Source organism: Phyllostomus discolor, chromosome 13, assembly GCF_004126475.2.
Source record: "Phyllostomus discolor isolate MPI-MPIP mPhyDis1 chromosome 13, mPhyDis1.pri.v3, whole genome shotgun sequence".
NCBI lineage: Eukaryota > Metazoa > Chordata > Mammalia > Chiroptera > Phyllostomidae > Phyllostomus > Phyllostomus discolor.
The window spans coordinates 55,899,981-55,913,610 of record NC_040915.2 but is presented as its reverse complement, the minus strand read 5'-3'; the positions used below and the strand labels follow the sequence as shown (position 1 = coordinate 55,913,610).

The following is a 13,630-nucleotide window of genomic DNA, read 5'->3' as shown; positions in this document are numbered from 1 at the left end:
AGAGAGAGAGACATCAATGTGCAGTTGCTGGGGGCCGTGGCTTGCAACCTAGGCATGTGCCCTGACTGGGAATCGAACCTGCGACACTTTGGTTCGCAGCCTGTGCTCAATCCACTGAGCTACGCCAGCTAGGGCTGCACTCTAAGTTTCTAAAATATTGTTTTATTTTTTTCTTAAGCTCTGATTTAAAAAGAAATAATTATTCTCAAACTGAGTTTCGTGACCTTGGGAAACAACAATATTTTCTAGTAGAACACATTAATGATTTTATTTATTTATTTTAAAATATTTTACTGTTTATGCTGTTATAGTTGTCCCAGCTTTCCCTCTTTGTCCCCCTTTACCCATGTATTCTAAGTTTTTTGAGGCAAAGCTTTAAAACAGATTTTTTTGTATAAAATTAAGACAAATATTTATAGCAAAGATATTTTATACCTAGAAAGTCCAAATAAGTTGACCAAGATACTAGAAAAAGTAACAGTTCAATAAAATAAGTAGCATTTCACCCAAGTTAGAAAATATAATGTAACAAAAGCGGCACATTTATCAGAGCAAAAATTACTTAAGAATAATGCAAATAAGAACTATATATGATTTTATATAATTATGGCAGTAAAAATACCAACTAAATTTGTCCTGAAATTTGACAGGATTAATTTGACAGGATTAATTTATGTGGAAGAAATGTTAGGTTAGAATAGCAAGGGTTGGGATGTAAAGTACAGCATAGGAAATATAATGAACAATATTGTAATAGGTATGTATGGTGCCTGGTGGGTACTTGAAATATCGGGCGGATCACTTTGTGAAGGATATGACTGTCTAATCACTGTGCTCTACACCTGAAACTAACACAAAGTAACACTCATTGTAAACTATAATTGAAAAATAAAATTTAAATACAAAAGAATATCAAAGATTATTTTCCTTATTTAAAAAAATAAAGCTAATGAAATGGGATTAATCTTGCAATATAATGCATATGTTTTTAAAAAGCAGTAATTAAAACTGTATGATGCTATTTGATTATTATAAAGATTTAATACTTGCCCTGGCTGGCATAGCTCAGTGGATTGAGCACAGGCTGCGAACCCAAGTGTCACAGGTTCGATTCCCAGTCAGGGTACATGCCTGGGTTGCAGGCCATGACCCCCAGCAACCGCACATTGATGTTTCTCTCTCTCTCTCTCTATCTCCCTCCCTTCCTTCTCTAAAAATAAATAAATAAAATATTAAAAAAGATTTAATACTCATAACAATAATTACGAAAAGAATATAGAAATTTCTATGGAAAACACAAATTCTGGACTTTCAGATATGAGATGACTACTGGTCATTAACACATGGCTGTGTTCCAAGATGCAAAAGTGCCTTGGTTTGGTTTTGTTTCATTGATTGGCATTTAAGTTTCTCTTCCAGGTGGATCTTATTATGACACATAGAATAGTAACTGTGTTTTAGGAATGGAATTTTAAAATTTTATCTTTGAAGTGGTCATGGTGCTAAAATTCATGGGAAACAACCTTTTTACTACTTTTTTGCGGGGGGCTTTGAGAAAAGTTTTGTGTGCAAGATTTTTTTTAACAGCTTATAGTCATAGAAGGGATATATTAAGCGAGCATATGTTGTTATAAAGATTAGTTTCATCTTTATTTGGCCTCATTAGCTTTCGTTCTGTTTCATTGGTCCTAACATGTTGAAACAAGACACTACATAGAGCCGTGGTGTTCTTAGTAGAAGGCTATGAAGTATTGACATACTTGATTATATCTTTCAAATGTACTATAGACAATTAAATTATAGAAAATGATTCTGTGGTGTATACTTATAATAATTTTGTATTATCAACACACATCTGTGAATAAAATAACCCATTCAACTAAGAATGTTGATCTGTTTTCTCAACTTTTCATGCTGATATTAGTTTGCTAATTTTTTTGTTTTTGTTGTCTGGTACTAGAAGACAAGTGGTAGCTCATGTGAAAGACAAAAAAAATAGAGAAAAAGTTTTAAACAGGGGATCATATATTTAATTTTTTTGTGATTGGGGAAAGCCGATGACATTTTTTGTTTTAAATCCTCACCCAAGGATTTTTTAAAAATTTATTTTAGAAAGAGGAAAGGGGCTGGTGTTTGGGGAAAGCGGTGATGTGGAGGGGAAGGAGAGAGAGAAACATCAATGTGAGAGGGAAACATTGACCAGTTGCCTCCCCTGTGCACCCTGACGGGGGCAGGGATCGGGCCCTGCAGCCTTTTTGGTGCACTAGGTGATGCTTGGCCAGGGCAAGCTGACCACATTTTTTCTAACAGCTTTATTGCAATATAACTTTTCTAACAGCTTTATTGCGATATAATTCACATAAATCTGCATAATTCATCCCTTTAAAGTGCATAATTCAGTAGTTTTTTGTGTATTCACAAAGTTGTGCAATCACTATCTAATTCCGATAAGTTTCATCTTCCCCAAGAGAAAACTTGTATTGATTAGCAACTACTCTTTATTTCCCTTACCCATCAGCCCCTGGCAATCACTGATCTACTTTCTGTCTCTCTGAATTTGCCTGTTTTTGACATATCACATAAATGGGTTTGTACAATACACGGTCACTTTCATTTTTAGCAGCTTTACTTCTGAATCCAAGTCTAGAAATACCAGCTTTCTTACCAGAGCAAGTTTGAGCAAAACTTCTATTTTATTGTTAGACTGGATTCCACATCCCATGAAGTGGGATGATGCATGAAAATGTAGATTTGATGGTGAACTCATCAACCCAATAAAGGGAACATTTCAAGGAGATGCTCTTTTGTTTAGAATTATTAGTATTACAAGAGAGAAATGCTTAGGAGAAATGTGAACAAGAAAACACCTTAAGATACTACATGAAAACAGAAGGTCTTTACAAAGACCTTTATGTACTAAGTCTTTACCCCTATTTTGGTGGATTTTTGCTATTTGATTTTTGCCTTTTATACTATGTAGCGAAACACAGCTGGTAACATGAAAAGTTACTGTTTGTATTGTGTTCTCCGTGCAGAAGACAGACAAAAATAGTGATAGGTGGCATAATTGATGAGTTTATTGTGGAAGCAGGATCTTCTGAATTACTGCCCATGCAAGTCAGCTAGTAGTTGTCTTGTATGTGCATTCAGAACTCAAACGGAAATTCGTTATGATCTTAATTGCTGTTGCTTAGTTTGGTAACCAGAGTGTCCACTGTCTGACCTAAACATATACTTTTGAAATAGGAAGAAAAGTCCCTTTTATGTTTTTATGTGGATGGCCATGAAAGACAGCACTTTTAAAAATTAGCATATGAATGTTTTGACTATCTCACTTAAGTCAGCCTGTCAGTTTGGCAGCTCCGAGACTGTTATTCCTGCCTTTTCTTTCTTCATTTTCATGTTTTGACAAATGAGATTATACTTTTGACAAGTGATTTGTACTTCATCTAAGGATCTCAAAGTGTTTTAAATTTATTTATTAAACTATCCAAAGATCATTTTATCCATCCATTTCTGGGGAATATAAGTTTCTCTCTAATACAAATGAAAATAGAAAGTGATATAGTACAAGAATTCTTGCAATAAAAACATTATTAGACAGTAATTATTTTTCAGAATCATGCTCATGTTTTCAGAAGCTTTTATTTCTTTCATTTGAACACCTGCAGACTTAAGCCTGAGCATAGTACTGATTTAAGGGGAACAGTTTCTTTTTATGTCACTTGGGAGAGTGTGTCTTTCAGAAGTGAAGGTAATTATAAGTATCCCTGGTCTAGATAAATGAGTAAGTTCCATGCTGAAAATTTTACTGCAAAAGTAAATATTATATGTTTAATCTTATAGCTGACATTAAATTTGGCCATTCATTTGATGAATATTTAATAAGAACCTAATATGTGCTGGGAATTGTTCTAAGTACTGAACTTTCAGTGGTGAACAATACATATCCCACTCCACAGCCCTTACAGTCTGTTGAGTAACATAGAGATCAAATGAGTAAATAATGCAATTTCAAATTATAAAGTGTGGTATGAAGAAAACAAAGCAAAGTAAAACCATATATAGTGAATGTAGGGAGGGGAATTAATTTTGGTCAGGAGGCCTTCCTGATGACTTGCTATTTGAAAATAAATTTGAATATTGAGAAGAAAATACCTATTATGGAGGAAGAGAATTCTGGGCATTCGTAACTGCAATCACCAAGGTCATGAAGGGAAGCTTAAGAAGGCAGGTCTGGCCACAGCACAGTTAAAAGAAAGTGTGGTAAGAGATGAAAGTGAAAGAGAGAGGCTATATTAGTAGGGGCTTGTAGGCCATGGTAAAGGTGTTGTATTTTATTCTTTTTGCAAAGGAGAGCCTTAAATGGGTTTTGAACATAGAAGATGCATGATCTGATTTACATTATAGGAAGATCATTCTGGTTACACAGAGAAACTGAATTACAGGAAGCAAGTGGAAGCTATTGTAGTAATCCAGTTGCTATTAACGATATCCATAATGAAGAAGGGGTAGAGGTGATGACAAGTGATAGGATTTGGGTTAGAATTTGTAGGTAGAGAGCTGAGGACATGCTAATGAATTAGATGTTGGGGGCGAAGAAAGAGGAATCAAGGGCAATTGTAAAGTTTTTGTTCTGGGCTGCTGAATCATACAGATGCCATTAATTGAGATACAATAAGATTGAATTAGGACTAGATTCTTGCGGGGGCAGGGAGAATTGAGAATTTTGTTTTGGCGATGTAAGTCTGATATGTCCATTAGACATCCTGGTGAAGATGTTGAGTAGGCAGTTAAGACTGAAGCTCAGTAGAGCGGTGGCTATTTGAAGCATAACTGTGGGGAGTCATCAATTGAGATGGTATTTAGAAGCTTGGGACTGACTGAGATCTTGGAGGGAGCAATTCATGGCAGAAAAGAAGACAGAAGACTCTGCCTTGGAACTCTCCAGCACATACACATATCTGTTTGTGAATATATTTTCACGCAAAAAACATTTGTGTCCTAATAAAAACAAAATCATACGTTTCTGTGTGAGTCAGTGAGGGTTCTTAGTTGCAAGTAACAGTGAATAACTATGACTGTTTTTTTTAAAGATTTTATTTATTTATTTTTAGAGAGGGAAGAGGGGGAGAGAGAGAGAGAGAAACATCCATGTGTGGTTGCTGGGAGTCATGGTCTGCAACCCAGGCATGTACCCTGACTGGGAATCGAACCTGCGACACTTTGGTTCACAGCCCATGCTCAATCCACTGAGCTATGCCAGCCAGGGCCAACTATGACTGTTTTAATCAAAAGGTACCTGGATCTCAGCCAGAAAGGTTCCATAGCAGCTGCTGTGCCCTGGGTGACAGAACTGGGACCACCACTCCGGGAGTTGCATTTTGGATACCATGATGAGTTCCACTGGCACTCATGATTGTAATAACTGGGTGTTGCTGTGGCTACTCCCAGAATAAGTTCTCTCTTTGACTCTTCTTTGGGTCACTAGTTTCACAGTCAACGTTCTGACAAAGAATTGAACCTATGTGTTGGGGAAAGTAATTATCTGACCTTTTTGGTTTCTGTCATGAGAGATATTTCCTCTGTCTCACCAAGACTCAGATAATGAGACAGAAACAGAAGATGGGAGTTCAGATACCAGGCAGTTCAACAACTAACATAAAATAGTGTCCGTTTTGTGAATGTAATCCAAGATTGTTTATAAATTCATGAAGTTAAGCAACAAGTCATTAGAAGGCCTTCAAATGGGTCTCAAGAATAATATTTTATCTCTAATGACTTTCTTTTTTTAATATTTTTAATTTTAATTGTTGTTGCAGTACAATTTTCTCTCTTTTACTTCCATCCCAACCCACCCAACCCTCCCCTCCTCCCTCCCATTTCCACCCACCCCTAGTTTTTATCCATGTGTCCTTTTTACTTCTTCCTGTAAACCCTTCCCCTTTTCCCCTGAAATTCCCCTGAAACTCCCTCTCCTCTCCCTTCTGAACACTGTCAGACTGTTCTCTATTTCAGTGTCTTTGGTTATATTTTGCTTGTTTCTTTGTTTTGATCTTTAGGTTCCTGTTATAATGACTTTCTTTTCTGATAGCCTGTTTACTGCCCTAGGATAATGAAGAAATCCACTTTCCCTACATTTTATTTAGTTATAGCCAGAGAAATATAGCCTCTTTTGGTTAAAAGCACACAAATAAATAACCCCCCAGTTCAAACATCTGTTACAGTAAAACAGATATTGAAACACCCTATACATAATTACTACCACTGCACTCTCATGATTTCTTTAGAAAGGTTAATAAATCAAAATGGCATATTTTGGCCCAAATATCTGACCACTGAATTTACTCCAGATAACATCTATAATTTTTAAAACATTTTTATTGTATTTTTTCCATTACCATTTTTCCCCATTACACCACCCCAACCCCTGTGATCAGCACACTGTTGTTCATGTCCATGAGTCCTTTTTCCTTTTTACTCTATACATTTTAATGAAAGATAACATATGCTGAAAAATTTCCCAGGTTAATAAATTATATAACAACAAAATGACACATGTTAGCTACAAACCTGGCAGAGAGAAGTATCAAGATGGTGGCCCAAGCCCTGGGTGGGTAGTTCAGTTGGTTAGAGCATTGTCCCAATACACCAAGGTTGTGTGTTTGATCCCTAGTCAGGGCACATACAAGAATCGACCAATGAATGCATAAAAATAAGTGGAACAACAACTCAATCTTTCTCACTCAAAAAGAAAAAAAAAGATTATAGCCCAAAACATTATAGTCAATGGATCTGATTTATATGTGGAAATTTGTAGCATAGTCATAGCATTCTTATGATAGAAGATTAATTGCTTGCTAAAGAGATAAAGTATTTCCAGGTTAAACACCCATGTCCTTTAATAAATATCACTGGAAAATAATTGAATGCTGGACTTTTTGTTTGAGTGCTAGATTTTGTTGTCTTTCTTTAAAGAGTATTGAACTTTGTTCAGGCAGCTAAGTTACTTGTAGATTAAGTTTGCTGTTTTTTTTTTAAGTTTGCTTTTAAGCGTTGCTAGGTTGAGTTTAGAGTGTACTTCAGGCTAGTTTACCTGTCTTCTATAAAGACATGACTTTTCTGAGGTCTGAACTGAGTGTCCCAAGTGTTCCTTTCTGGCCGGTTGGAACTCGACAATCTTACAGCCCTGGTGAGCCCTGGTGGTTGTTCTAGCCTTGTGGAGTTTCACCCTACATTGTGCGAATTCATATTCAACCTGAACTCAAGAAGATCACCATGTTGGCTTCTGGAGTGTCTGCGTAGCCCTCTTAGAGTTCATCTTCCCCATTTCTTTACTCGGAATGTGCCAGCTACTTTATCCTCCAGACTTTGATCTCTGTCCCCTCAACTCAGCAAGGTCATTGTTCTCTGTTTAGGATCCCCTTCCTGCTCTGTGGTCGAGAAAGTGTTTCTAGGCAGAAAGCCAGGGTGGTCACAGAGCTTACCTCGTGTAGCATTGTACTGCTTGTTGTCTGAAACAGTATGAAAACAGTATTTTTTCTGTATTTTATCCAGTTTTCTAGTTATGCCTGAAGAATAAGCCTGGATCCAGTTGCTCTGTCATGAACAGAAGCAGAAGTCTTATTAGAAAAATGATTATACCACTGAAATACATGGGCATTAGTTCTTGCAGTTTGTGGCCCTTAAAATATAATCAACACAAAAATCTATGGTACAATGAAGAAAGAAAAAAATCAGGATTAGCATAGTAAAACAATCATAACAACAATACTAAACCTATAGCATCAGTATAGGAAATATTGTATGTGTGTATAATTACATATGTAATTTAATCCTCCCAACAACCATATGTAGGTAGGGGCTATTGTTATTTCCATTTTATAGAGTTGGAAATTGAGGTACAGAAAAGTGAAGTAACAGAAGGTCACATAGCTAGTGTATGGTGGATCTAAGGTTTGAACCAGGCTCTACTGGCCAAATAAAATCTGCTATCTCAAGGACCTAGGCAAGTCTCCCACGCATCCTTACCAGGCAATAAATTATATTGTGTTTAGAAGTATAGTATTCAAGATTTTATTATCCTTACCCCTCTTTTTTTTTAAAGATTTTATTTATTTATTTTTAGAGAGGAAGGGAGGGGGAGGGAGAAGGAGAGGGAGAGAAACATCAATGTGTGGTTGCCTCTCACACACCCCCCTACTGGGGACCTGGCCCACAACCCAGGCATGTGCCCTGACTGGAAACTGAACTAGCGGCCCTTTAGTTTGCAGGCTGGTGCTCAATCCACTATACCATACCAGGCAGGGACCCTTACTCCTCGTTTATCCTCTTGCTCCAAACTCCATCCCTGGGGGAATCATTTTTTTTTCTTTAGCTGAAAGCTTTCTACATATCATCATTATATGAATGACCACCAAATCTCTTTACAGTTATAGCTTTAGATATACGAGGTATGTCTGAAAGTCCAACTGTCGTTAATATAACAAGAACCATGCACAACATTGGTGTAACCTGGCAGCCAAGGAGAGTGGGCGGCAATGCACATGGGTGAACAATGGCAACTTCATTGTACTAGTCAGTGGGGGCAGTAGACGCTGTCCAGTGAAGATGTATACTGTGTGGCCTTCGTATTCAAAATGACTGAGCTAGTAGAGCAACAAATCTGCATCAAATTTTGTACTAAATTAGAAAATTCTTCTGTGGAAACTATTTGGATGATGGAGAAGGCTGCAGCTATGGACAACTGGTGGTTGGGAGCTTCATCAGGACAACGTGCCTGATCATACATCACATCTCCTGCAGGTTTTTTAGTGAAATGTCAAATCACCCAGGTGACTCAGCCCCATTACAGCCCAGATTTGGTGCCCTGTGGCTTCTGGCTTTTCCCAAAACTAAAATCACCTTTGAAAGGGGAGAGATTTCAGACTGTCGATGAGGTTCAGGAAAATACGATGGGGCAGCTAATGGCGATTGGGAGAACTGTGTGAGGTCCCAATGTGTCTACTTTGAAGGGGACTGAGGTGTCATTGTCCTATGTGCAATGTTTCTTGTATCTTCTTTGATAAATGTTTCTATTTTTCATATTGCATGGCTGGATACCTTCTGGACAGACCTCCTAAAACTTTAACTCCAGACTGTAACTCCACCTACCTATTCCATTCCATACCCTGTGTATCTCTTATCACTACCCCAGACTCTGTAAGTTGCAAACTGAGTTCAGTATGTACTTGATCTTTCTGTGATTCATACCTGTTAGTGAGGTAATCTCCTTTTCCTAAAACATGATGAAAATTTTGGCATCATCTTTAAATCCTTCCTGTTCTGTCCCTTTTATGTAACAGGTTTTTAGGACCTGTTTTACTTGTTAAATGTCTTTCGAGAAAGTTCTTTTTTCTGTTTCTGCTGTTGTAATTCAAGGTTGCTTTTTTCCTTACTGATGTTATTTCAACAGAAACTTATTTGGCCTTCCTGTCTTACTTGTTCTATTTTTTCTGTCCTTCACAATATTTCCAGAGTTAGTGTAAAACTCAAATAGATTTGCCAGTACCTTGCTTGAAATCCTGTGCTCACTCATTATTGTATTCTAAGTCAGGAATTGAGAACAAGGCTTTGGAGTACAACTGACTTGAATTTTCTTTTTACTACTTTCTAGCCATGATTCTTTGAGAATTTACTTAACACTTTAGTCTTGATTTCCTCTTCTATAGAATGGGCATAATAATAGTCCTCCTGGTAAAGTATTAGGAATAATCAACAACAACAACAAAAGTGTAAAATACTTGGCACATGATAAATGATAGTTATTGTTAGCATTGTTAAGATAATAGCATTCACAGCCCTCTACTCTTCACTCCACTGCTTGTTGTCTGGTGTTGCAGAGTTCAGATCTCTTAGATGACTTGCTAACGTGGTCCCCATTTGCATACCTCCCTGTTTTGGCTCTGTTCGTTTAATACGAAGCAGTCCTCCACAAACCCTTTCACTGCCTTTTGAAGGGAGTTATGGTGCTCCCTCTCCCGTAAAGCCTTTTTTAGTTACCACAGTCAGAATTAATTACTCTTCGGGGCTTCCATAGTGTTAATGAGAGAATACGTGATTAGTTATGCCATTCCTCTAGCTATTAAAGAGTCAAAGGAATAGCAAGATCAGTAAGTATTTGGAGCTGTTATGGTTATTTTTATTAGTTGTGTATCTATTTTCTCCTTCGACCCCCACCACACTGCTGTCTCCTCCAGGACAAAAATCATCTGATTTATTTTTGTCTCCTCTAACAGTGCCCAGTGTAGTACCTTGTACATAGTGAGTACTCAAGTCAGTGTGGGTTGAATGTAAAGCATTGGGCTTCAGCCTCTCTGACTCTGCCTGGTAGTGGAAGGAAGAGAGGTGGGTAAGGACAGAGGCGATTCTCTCCCGATATTGTGGAGCGGGTTTCCTCCCTAGCAATGCGAGCACGGTCCGGCATCAAATGGCTGTGTGGCAGAATTCTTGCTGTAACAAGTTACTTTAGATTTCTTGTTTTAGCAAAGCAAGGCCACTCTTGTTCTGAAAGTTCCCAAGTATATGAAGTATCACTAACAAGGCAAACTTTTTTGGTCTCAAACCTGCTTCTACCTTTATTCCTTTACTTTTCTAACACCTACCTCTTCAGATACTTGAAAATAATTTAGAGGTCTTTAGGAAAATTAATACATTTTCCAAATACTGTTTCACATTGAGTTTAATATTCCACTTCTGAAGCACAATACATTTAAATAAGTATAAGGCCTGCTTTTTCAGGTATTTATGCTATGATCCATGTCAGACGTATCACTCCTTAGGAAATCTTGAAGAAATTCACAACAGTGAAAAAAGCTGTGTTTTCCTCACTCATTCTCCTTTTTTTTGCATTTTGTTCAGATTTGAATTGGCAAGTAGTTATTGAGGAAAATGCTATTTTAGTAGGCTGTTACAGTGTCCTCTTTTAGGGAAGTGATTTGCAAAGTGCTATGTTAAAAAATGAAGGGGTGGTAAAAATGTTTTCCTGTAGCTGCCGATCTGACAAATTGTGTTCTTACAGTTTGGTATTGGATCTTTGAAACAAAAGGCTAAATTACCATTTTGAACTGTATTACCTTGGTAGCTCTCTATAAATAATTGTAATGGATAAAATATATTGGTATAATAGTAATCCCTTAAATATTTCAGGTAGAATTACTGATTCAGTTTGGAATAAGCAAAATAAATAAATAAAGACACAAAAAGAAAAAAGATGATTTAAGGTAGTATTGGTATTAAAGGCTTGTAGGTAATGATCTTCTATTATGTGTTCCCTATTAAATGAAAGCTGCAACACCAGACTGCAGGGGAAGAAATGTGATACAAATAAGTGACCCAAAGGAACTGTACATAAAAAACTGAAAACCAATTTAAAGCCTTGTATCACCTTGAAGTTTTAGATTGATTCTGTCTTTCTCTATAGAATCATAAATATATTTTCTGTCTCTCTTTTCCTGATAAAACCCACTGTGCTCAAACCCCTTTTCCCCCAATTTAAATAACTTTGTATTTTATTAAGTCCAGTAATATCTGAGCAAGGGAGATTGCTCGTCAGACCACAGACCATGCATGGTATGCATATGGATTCACAGATGCCTTCAGAACACCACCCCACAGATTAGGAACCGTGTAGGTCCCTTAATTTACATATAAGAAAGTGGAGCCTTGAGTGGTTCAAGTCAGCAGTCACAAATTATGACTTGTAGATGAAATTCAGACCTACAGGCATGTTTTGTTTGGCCTCTTAAGATGCTTTAAAGTTTTTGAGCAAACAGTTAAAAATCAGGAAGTTTTTAGCTTCTTGTAAGATTAGGGGATCTGGAACTGTTGTGGTGATATTCCTGCAGGGCATTAATTGACTAGAGTTACCTAGCAGCTACCTCTTTTACATGATTCATGCATCTCCAGGTTAGCAATTCTTATAATTCCCTTTTGTCTTATACCTGATTCTCGTTCACTTATTCATTCACCTGCCTTGCCATTTTGAAAATTTTTGTTACATAGCAAGTCAGAGGCAGAGTAGAAAGTAGAACCTTTTCTCCTGATCCCTAAGCAATTGTAGGGTTTTGCTGTCATCATTCAGGCATGGGTTTATAAACCCTGGGTTCTTGCCCTTCCATTGCCATCGACTCTCCATGTGGCATCGAACGGGTCGCTTAGCCCCTCCGACTTTCAGTTTTGATGTCTGTCAAATGGCCATAATAAACATTTAATCATGTAAGCAGTTTTAAAAATCTCAAGGCTTAAGCCCTGGCTGGCATAGCTCAGTGGATTGAGCGCGGGCTGGGAACCAAAGTGTCCCAGGTTCGATTCCCAGCCAGGGTACATTCCTGGGTTGCAGGCCAGAACCCCCAGCAACCGCACATTCGTGTTTCTCTCCCTCTCTCTCTCTCTCTCTCTCTCTCTCCCCCTCCCTTCCCTCTCTGAAGATAAATAAATAAAATAAAAAAAACCTCAAGGCTTATATTAAAAGAGCCTCATAAAGTCATAGTTCATATTTTGTTATATGTTAGATTACTTAAGAATACTCCTCCCACCATATTCTTTGCCTACTGTTAATCTCTTCAGTGCCCTGCATTCTACAGGATAAAATCAAAACTTCTTTGCCTTACAATATTCCCTACCACTTGGTTCCAACATACCTTGCAAAAATATCCTTTACTTTGTGTGGAATGGAATTTTATTCATTCACTGTTCATTCTCCACACAGCCCCAACTCCCATTCCCCATTCTTTTATCCCCTGAATATTGAGACCTTTGCTGTGCCAGGCACTGTTTTGAGCCCTGGGGATTATAAAGCTGAACAAGACAAAGTCTCTACCTCTAACACTCTTACATTTAAGCCTTATATTTTAGGCAGGTCAGTATCTTGTGTCTTGAATCTTACATATGCTTGCTTCCCTTGCTCTCACTATTCTCCTTTTTCTCTCTCTTTCATTGCTTCATTTGATAAATATTGATTGATTGCTTATTGTGTCAGGCACTATTCACTGGTGTTGGTGTTATGACAGAGCAAAGTTCCTGCTCCCTTGGAATTTTTGTTTTTGAGGGATGACTAAGACATTAAGTAAATAAAAAATATATATGTAATAAGGGCTTCGAAGTAAGATATAGCAGTGTAGAGAAGCTGGAAAGTAGTTGTGTGTGAGTCATGGCGTTTCTGTTTTAGAAAGAATGATGAGAGGCAGCCAAGAGGGTATCTAGAGGAAGAGCGATTCAGGCAGAGGGTGCAAGAAGTATCTGCCCGCCGTAATCACAGGCCAGTGAGGTGGCTAATGTGGAAGGGGCTGAGGGAGAAGTAAGAAATGAGTTCTGAAAGGTAGAGGGGTCCAGATCCCAAAGGGCATTCCTAGCCATGCTACCTTGGCCTTATGCTCTAGAATGAGTTGTATCTTCTCTGCATTTTTAATTCAGGTTCCTTTGTAAAACCTTCTTGCCTATCCCTGTGGACCGTAATTTCTCATTCTAACTCCTGGAACATGTATTGACCATGTAACTCATGTGTTGCTTCACTGACTAAGGCAATGCCTGGTTGTCTTCTTATAGGTCCTCTGTTCTGTCCTACCTTCTTTACAACTTCCTCCAGCATAGG

At 37.7% G+C, this 13,630-nt stretch overlaps 1 protein-coding gene across 2 annotated transcripts in view; it reads left to right on the top strand.

Moving 5' to 3' along the window:
- TTC28 (tetratricopeptide repeat domain 28) overlaps positions 1-13,630 on the top strand; it is a 558,547-nt gene that overhangs the window by 145,166 nt on the left and 399,751 nt on the right. The gene's annotated exons all lie outside the window — the stretch shown is intronic.